This window comes from Syzygium oleosum, unplaced genomic scaffold (genome assembly GCF_021117445.2).
Source record: "Syzygium oleosum isolate NSW1041296 unplaced genomic scaffold, Sole_v2.1 Sole_v2.07, whole genome shotgun sequence".
Taxonomy (NCBI): domain Eukaryota; kingdom Viridiplantae; phylum Streptophyta; class Magnoliopsida; order Myrtales; family Myrtaceae; genus Syzygium; species Syzygium oleosum.
Genome location: NW_026607491.1, coordinates 695,990 through 705,497, shown reverse-complemented (window position 1 = coordinate 705,497; position 9,508 = coordinate 695,990). Strand labels below are relative to the sequence as shown.

Genomic DNA, 9,508 nt, shown 5'->3' with positions numbered 1-9,508 from the left:
ATATTTCTTGAGATTGATAATCGATCAATTTCTTAGATATGGAATCTAAATCAAATCACAAGATGTTATATAATATGCAAATAAAAACAATCATGAGATATTTTTATCTAGGTTTCGAGAGCATGCGATAAACCTGTTGTTAAGATAATTAAATCGCTTCGCTCATATCAGTAGTTCTCGATTATATCTGATTTCTAGAAAATATCGGTTTTTGGCTATATCAAGTTTCTCGTGATATCCAACTGCGTCTCAACGGGAAACTTTGAGCACATTAGAAATGTAGATGCTATGGTCCGATTCACCATGGTACCTCCAAGTCTTTTCACATTCTTCTTGACTTGATCACACTAAAGTTCATAAAATCTTATCGACTCTTTTTCCTTTGTACATATAATTTCCCTTTAAAGTGAGTATTACCTGAAATTTAAATACCGTTTGCATTTATCAAGCTCTCAAGTTATCATGGATTGTCAGCTTCAAAATGTTCTATGAGTATGTTAGTACCACAAGACTTTACTTAGATGTCCACCTTATTATGGTACCTCCAAGAACTTATGAACAATTGGTCCTATTAGACTTGTTCTCCTCTTGTCAAGGTCCTCATCCTTATAAACGTCTTTCCACTATGGCTAGGGAGAGCAATGATATTTTCACAATCTTCTTGATATTATCATATTTCATTATAATGAACATCTCCATTTATCAAATAATTATAAAAAAAGTTGTCACGATTTTTCTCGAGGTGAACCATCAAGAGAAAGCTAATGGATTACTAGGTGGGTACGAACGGTTACTCATTAAAGAGATGGTACCATCACATAGAGCGGACTCTCCCAAGCTTACACCAATCGCAACTTTGAGGTTTTAGTTAAATTATTTATACATCCAATTCAATTCATTTAGTAGTTGTTATTATTCTATTACGAGTCAATTAGAAACCCAAGTAAAATGTGGGAGTACATTTTTCTTCTATGAACCAACGATTCATGGATACGAAAACTTGGTTATGCTAAATAAATCTAACGCCCTTTTCAATACCTGTTCTCTTTATTTCAAAAATATTTTGCAAGCAGTCTTGGTCAATTTTAATCCTCACTTACAAAACATGTGATAGGTGACCATGTGAGTGCGCAAGCAAATAATGTATTCAATAATGAAAGTGGTAAATAAATTGCTTGGAAAAGAAAGAACCTTGATGTGCAAAGCAAATTAAAAGCAAGGCTCAATTATGCAAGGATTCTGCAAAATTTTAACTACAAACTAAACAAGGGTGCGATGTACGCATGACTTAGACATGAATTCTACATGTGATTGTGCAAGGACAATTGATCACCATGATGCAGACTAATATGCATGCTAATCTAATTTTTATTTCTTTTTTTATGACAATAATAATCAATTAAACCTGCATTAAAATGAAATGCTAATTAATTCTTTTTTGGGGTTTTTCTTGTTTGTAATAATATGACTTAATTTAAATGTTATGACTATGAATTCTCACGTAATATGCATTGATGAACTAACATGAAATTAAATGACATGTGTGCTATATTATAATTAAATGCAACTTATATGAAATCATGAATTGACCATATTATTTAAATTATGTGAGAGATTTTTATGTTTTCTTTTTTATAAAGAATTCTGCTCTAGGACTCTAAACATGAACTAAATGACTTTTATTGAAAGATAATGACCTAATGATACGATGTTAATTCTTCTTTATATTTTCGTTTTTATGAAAATCAAACTATATGCCATGTGAATATTGCATGAGGCGCAATTATTAATTAAATCTATCTACATTATGTGGTTTTATCAAAGCACTAACGTTAAATGACGTGACTCACTAAATGACGTGTGATATGTGACATGCATATCATGAGACTAATTAATCCTATATACAATCTGTATGACTTGAGCGACATTTTTATTTGGCTTTATTTAATGAAAACTATGATATATCCTGAGTCTATATGAGTTCTAACATGCGTTATCCCAGGCATGTATTATGAATTCATGTAAGTTCTATACATGCAATTGACATATGACATGCAATATGCAAGATGATTTAAAATTTATGACGCATTGAAATATATGTTATATCCAAAATTAAACAATATCATTCAATGTCATATTATTTTAAAGTAATCAAAATTCACTTAATCAATCAAGCATCACAAATCAAGCGTGAGATGATGTTAGGGGTCTGACCTTTAGGCGCAAAGGTCCAATGCCCTAATCTTAGGATATTAGGATATCATCCTTTAATTATCTCCATATAATTAAATTTTCAAGGATAATACATTTATTTTCTCCAAATTTGGTCAAATAATGCAATCTTTCCATGTTCAGAACACCCGTGTGCATACCACATGTGAATTTCGGCCAACAGGGGGAATTCAACGGGCTTGGCCAAATTTCTTGTCCTTAGAGCTTAGTCCAGAAAATTTAATTAAGTTTAGAGTCTCCCCGCTCAAATCTATTCAACACTAGGCTAATTTTTCTTTTGGTCAGAACACCAGGTTAATTTACGGTGCGTTTGGTAATTACTCTGTTCTCGGAAATAATTTCTAAGCATTTAAAGGCATTTGGTAACTGCCCAAAATTTCCATTCCTAAAATAAATAAAAAACAGCAATGTGTTTGGTAACTACACAAAATTTCTTTTTATTAATAATATTTTAATAATATTTTCAATTTTAAAATATTTCTTTCTTTTTTTTTTCTTTTTTTCTTCTTCTCCTTCCTTGGCCCATGGCCAGGTCGCCTGCACTAGCGATCGACCACAGGCCAACGCCGGTGAGAGCATCGCAGCCCTCGCTGACCATAGGCAAGGACCACCCTTGCGCGGGGAGGGCCGCCCTCGCCGCCGCCCTCACCAGATTTGTCGAGGGCGGCTATAGCATGGGCGAGGGCTGGACCCTTACCACTGTCCTCGCCAGATCCGGCGAGGGCGACTCGCGGCTTGGGCAGGGGTCGCCCTCGCCAAATCTAGCGAGGGCTGGACCCTTGCCCTCGCCGGCCCTGGCCTGTGGCTGGTCTCCGGCGACTAGCTAGAGGCCAGGAAAAATGAAGAAGACCAGCCACAAAGAAGAAGAAGAAGAAGTTTCTTTTCCATTTCTAATTCTTGTTCCTAGAATTAAGAATCAACAATTGATTCTTGATTCTTGATTCTGTTCCAAAACTGATTCTAGGAATAAATTTGTGCCCAAGAACAAAAAATTTACCAAACGGATTTGTGTTCTTTTTTTGTTCCCCAGAACAAAAGAATAGAAATGGGTATTATTTGGCCGGTTACCAAACAGCCCCTAAATGTCATTTATGTTGGCTTATTACTATTAAAGTGATCTTAATATGCAAATGATAATTAATAATATTTTTGTTTAGGGTCGGGGTCGACTCCTAATTTTCTTATGCAGTAACTAACTAAATGCGGTTGCCAAATTTTAGGTATCAACAAGATAGTTTTGGAATCATCAAAATACAATAAGGCTGCGTTTGGTCGTCCGGATAAAATTCAAGATAGGATATATTTTATCCTATCCTATGTTTGGTAGCTATCTAGGACTGGATAAGGTCGGATATAAGGGGGATATAGACCGGATAAAAAAATCCGAGGGGGGGTGGGATAGAGTCGGATAAGATTTCTCTTATCCGTAATATAAAATTTTTTTTCCAGAAACCGTACGCTCTCCTTTTTCTTATCATTCGTTCACCGACGCGACTCCTCTGTAACTAAAGCAGTGAAGTCGAAGCCTGGTTCACATCGAAGCTTTATGGAATCAGCGAAAGAGTTGAAGCATCATATTTTTCCGATTCACAAAGGTAAATAATCATGCTCTCTCTCTCTCTCTCTCTCTCTCTCTCTCTCTCTCTCTCTCTCTCTCTCTCACTAAGACTCATGCACGATGGCTAGGTATCGGGATTGAATAAGCGTTGTTGCAGGCGTTAAGAACGATTTGAGGGCAGATTTCTTTTGATACAAACTTAACTTATATGAAGTCTTCGAATAGAAATCAATATTTTAGCGAAGGCACTTCTTTTATTTTGGTTGTAGTAGAATTTTTATTACTGTGAACTAATCAAAATTAAGTCTTTGAATAGAAATCAAAATTTTAGTGAATACGCTTCTTTTATTTTGGTTGTAGCAGAATTTTGAGTACTGTGAACTAATCAAAATTAAGTCTTTGAATAGAAACATCAGGTGTGAATTTCTAGTGGCCAAGTATGCATGTTTTTAGGTGGACATGTTTGTTGAACCTGGTTTGCTGGTTACAGAACCACTGGGTTCAAAAGTATTCGGCTTAAATCAGCTGTTACAGTTTTGGTTTTGTAGAACATATCGATCCCAGATCACTGAATGTTCTTGTGATACTTTGAACTTGATCTTGAACAGGAATCATGTCATGGATACTCTGAGTATGGACTTGTAACTATCTACTTGGGTTTATTTTTTCGTTTCTGTGTTATATGCTAGTCAATGACTTGGATTTGTTTTAAGTCGTCTATGGCGTGTCTCCTCTACTGCAACGTTGTGGTGATCTCAGTAGTTAGGCTCCTTGACAAGAATCTTGCTAGATAAATTTTTTTCTTTCCTGGTCATGTATTCGTAACAATTGTTTATGTTGTAACAAATGCTTTTTATTGGACTGCTTATTTTCTGCCCACCGTATCATTTTCATCAACACTTTGAATGTGTGTGTAGGAGAGAGAAGGTTGTGGAAGAGAGAGATTGTAGGAAGAGTGAGTTAATAAGTTGAGAGGAATGAAGAAATGAGTTTAACCAAAATTGTCAGTCCGTATAAGTACATGGTTATTTAAGTCTTTATACTTTTGTCATTGTTTAACATCTTTAAATTTACAAAATGGGTAATCAGTGGACAATAATGAAGGATGCAAATTCTAAGATTCTGTGAAAATATATTGATGTGAAAAATATATTGTTTTGGATGATTTTTCTATTATCTAACTTGTCAATTTGCACTTGCCTAATGTTAGTTTTTTTTTCCTCATTAGAAATGGATCACGATGATAGAGAGGAAATTTTTAGCATTCTGATATTGGAGGAGATGAACCTACAGATGTTGCTTTTGTGTATGATGTCTATGATTGTGGTGTCCACTGCTGCTGAAAGGCACTACCGTAAGCATATATTGAAGGATCGAACATTTGTTAGAAGCCAAGCTCGTTTAGATCACCTTGACCGCCTTATAAATAGCAGTGACTTGAATTGTGTGGAACAACTTAGGATGGACAGACGTACATTTACTCTACTATGTGAGTTGGCATGTACAATTGGTGGGTTAAAAGAAGATGGACTTGTAACTATAGAAGAACAAGTGGCAATGTTTCTACATATACTTGCCCATCATGTGAAAAACCGTGTCATCAAGTTCAGATTTATGAGGTCCGGGGAGACAATAAGTAGGTATTTTAACTTAGTTTTGAGTGCGGTGATAAGAATGCATAGTGTGCTTCTTGTCTCACCTGAATCAGTTCCAGAGGAATGTACGGACGAGAGATGGAAATGGTTTAAGGTATGTTTGCTATGTTATTGCATGGATTAATTTATTACTTTAAAGATAAGGTTATTTCATTGATTTCATGTTTCTAGGGTTGCTTAGGAGCATTAGATGGCACATACATTAGGGTACGTGTTCCGGAGGTTGATAAACCAAGGTACCGAAATAGAAAGGGTGAGATATCAACCAATGTGTTAGGAGTTTGCTCACGTGATATGAGATTCGTTTATGTTTTACCTGGATGGGAACGCTCAGCGGCGGATTCTAGAGTGCTTCGAGATGCTTTAGTTAAACCCAATGGTCTGAAGATTCCCGTTGGTAAGATAAGCATTTTATCAATATGTTGCATTCTTTGTCATGTAGGTTTGGATGATTCTAAAACAATTAAAAATGTTATCTTTTGTTATTAGGTAGTGATTGTCTTGTAGATGCCGGACACACAAATGGCGAGGACTTTCTTGCTCCTTATAGAGGTACTCGATACCACCTATCCGAGTGGACAGAAGGTTGTACACCAAATTTCCCTGAGGAGTACTTCAACATGAAGCATTCTCAAGCTAGAAATGTCATAGAAAGATGCTTCAGTCTACTTAAGTTACGATGGGCTATTCTTAGGAGTCCATCTTTTTATCCAATTAGAACGCAAGGTAGAATAATCATAGCTTGTTGCCTTATACACAACTTGATAAGAAGAGAAATGGCTATTGATCCAATTGAGGCACACTTAGATGAAGTTGCTAACACCATTGAAGATGTGGAAACAATTGATGTTGTTGAGCCGTCGGATCATTGGACAACATGGAGACAAAATTTGGCGGTAGAGATGTTTAATGAGTGGAATGCAAGTCGAGGACATGGAGGAGTTGTATGATTTGACATTATTTTTAAAAATCATTTGTTCCCCATTGTTGCAAGACTTGAGTTGTGAGAAGTTTTTTTTTCATTTATGTAGACATGTGTAATATGTTGTTGGTTTGTCATTATTGTGACATATTTCTTACGCAATGTTTGAATTATGGCTTTATCATTTTAAATTTTTAGTTCTATGTTGTCTCTATCATTAAATTTTTCTCTACCGCGTTATCCTCTATCATTAAATTTTCTAAAATTTAAATGAGATGTTTAGGAATGGAAGGTAGCAATTTCAATCAAACTCAAGGAAGGGGAACAAAGAGAGACCGACGTGTATGGACAATAGATAAAGAAAATGCACTTCTAGATGGTCTTGAAGAACTAGTTGTGCGAGGAATGAAAGCCGATAACGGCTTCAAGAGTGGTTACATGATTATGTTAGAGAAGTGGTTTGAAGAAAAGTTCCATGGTTCTGGCATCAAGGGTAATCCTCACATAGAGTCGAAGATGAAAAACTTGAAAAAGTTATACAATCAGATATATGACTTGAAGGATCAAAGTGGCTTTGGGTGAGATCATGAAAAGCATTGTGTTGATATTCATTCAGAGGATAGTTGGCAAAAATATTGCAAGGTTTGTGTCACTTCTTGTGATTTTTTCTTCTTTACTACATGTTTCTTTTTAACAAAAAAAATACATTTTCTTTGTAGACCTATCTAGGAGCTGCTTCTTTGAGAGGGAAGTCCTTTCCTCAATATGATCGACTGGCAACTGTATTTGGAAAAGACCGTGCCAAGGGAAATCTCAGTGAAGACCCTTCAGAAGCTCATGCAGCTGTAGATCATTAAGAAGGTGAGAATCATGATGATGTGGCAACTAATGGTGCAAGTCCAAACTTACCGCCATTATCATCTTCTCAAACACAAAATGTTTATGATTCTTCAAAAAGAAAGAGGGCTAAAGCAAGTGATAAATGGGCTGCTGGGTTAGTTGAGATTGCAGGCACTTTTGGCTCTTTCTTGGAAAAAGCTAACGAGAGGATGGAGATGATTGCTAGCCGTATTGGACATGCTAAAGATTTGGATAATGACAAGAGAAAAGTTAATGAGGAGCTTCTTCAAATGTCTCTAGGTATCATGGATAGAATAAAATTATGCAGAAAAATTGTGAAGGATCCTGAGAATATTCATCTTTTTTTTGGATTTCAAGGAGACGATAGGAAAGCATTTGTGGAACTACTTCTCCAAGAGATGGTAGAAGAGAACGAGTAATGTTTTTGGAGCGATGAGTCACAGTTGATTTATGTGACATCCTGAAAATTGTTCATTTGGGATTTATGAAATGCTTGGTTTTATGAACGTACTCGTAGTTAGTTCTCGCCTGGAACTGATCATTCCTGGGATACTAACCATTAAGGAAAGGCTAATTAGGGATTTAAATTCGTGCGACTAAAGAAAATTCGATCGTGAATTTATTTTCGATCATATAATCGTCGAGGTGACATTTTGAGCCACTGTTGGCCGATCCAAGGATAGCCGGGGGTCAGTTCGCCACTGTCATAGTAGTGGACCGCGGGTGATTCCGCGGGACCATGAAATGAATTGACGGATGATCCTGAACCTATACCAAACGATCGTGCCCCTCAGATCTAGCGGTTGATTCTCGCGATTTAAATGACCACTGAAGTCGTCATGAACCGAATGAACTTGCACGTGACTCGATTTATTATCAGTCACGGGTCGAATATGCGAATTTCCCCAAAAAGCCGCCCGTTAGTTTGAGAAACGCTCGAGTTACGTTAAATAAAATTCGATTATTAATTAAAGCCCAAATTGGACACCGGAAAATTAGGAGGTCACAACGGGACGCTAGGACGACGTTGTGGTTGGAACGTACAGCTTCGAATTTGCCCGAATCCTTCAGGAAAATTCAATTTCGGCGAGAGATGAGGAAAGTGACCGTTTTATCCCTAGGAATTTGTTAAGGACAAGTTTTAAGAGGGAAGGGCATTTTGGTAATTTTGCCCTAACTTTTGAGTTGGACAATTTTGCCCTTGGAATTTTATGAAATTCCCAAATTGCCCTTGGATATTTTTGGGAAAGATTCGATCTCGGCCGTCGATTTCAAGATAAGATCGAATCTCGGTCGTTGATTAAAAAGATTAGAGAGGGGCAAGATGGTAATTTGCCAAAATTGGTCAAAATTTCACTATTTAGATCAAGACCACTCTCTCTCTCTCTCTTCACTCTCTCTCTCTCTCTCAAACTCTCGGCCATCTCTCTCTCCCCCTCCCTCACCGATCGCCCCCCCTTTGCCGTATGCCGGCCGCCGCCCGTCCGACCGCCGCACCGCCACCGCGCCGTACCCCCATCCCCACGCCATCCCTCTCCTTCTCTCTCTCTCTCTCTCCCTCGTGGCCGTGAGCCGCGGCCAAAGGAGGCCGCACCGCTGCACGCTGTCCACGCCACCGCCGAGCCGCGCCGCCGTTCGCCGTCAATCGCCGCCACTTTCCGCTCTAGCCGCATTAGTCTAGAGTTTGGTAAGTCGCGCCCTAAACCCTATTTAGGACGTCGGGTATCGACGGACAAAATTAGGAGTGAAATCGGGTTCATTTAGATGTGGATCGGTATAGTTTTTTGAGGCGAAATCGATTAGCGGGCTTTAGGATTGAAATCGGAAGATTTTGGTGGATTTTTAGAGGCCGATTGATGGCTGGAAATTGCTGTTTTGAGTGCTGTGATGTGCTGTTTGGTGTGTGGTTAGCGCCATTAGAACCGGCTTGGAATTTCATGAAAATATCGTGTAGAGCCGGAACTGATTTGTCGTGATTTTGATATGGAAACTTGCCAGTTTGTATGTTGATTGTGCGTTTGAACTGTGGTTGAATTGTGGTGATGAAATTGGGTGCATTAGTGTGCAATTGATTATTGAAATATATTTGATTATGTGCACGCTCGGGCCGAATTGAATTAATTGTCAATTGGCCGTATTGAATGCTTATTGAGCATGAGAAACGGGTGTGAATTGATGCGTGCACGGGTCGCGTGTGATTGGCCAATTTAGTGGCAAGTGAATGTTGGGCTTATGAATGAGTAAGAAATTGTGTGTGGTGTGGCATGCGTGATTGTGGAA

General features: G+C 37.8%; 1 pseudogene; it reads left to right on the top strand.

Annotated features, from left to right (window-relative positions):
* Positions 1-6,652: 6,652 nt before the first annotated feature.
* Positions 6,653-7,647, top strand: LOC115688164 (uncharacterized; annotated as a pseudogene).
* Positions 7,648-9,508: the final 1,861 nt, after the last annotated feature.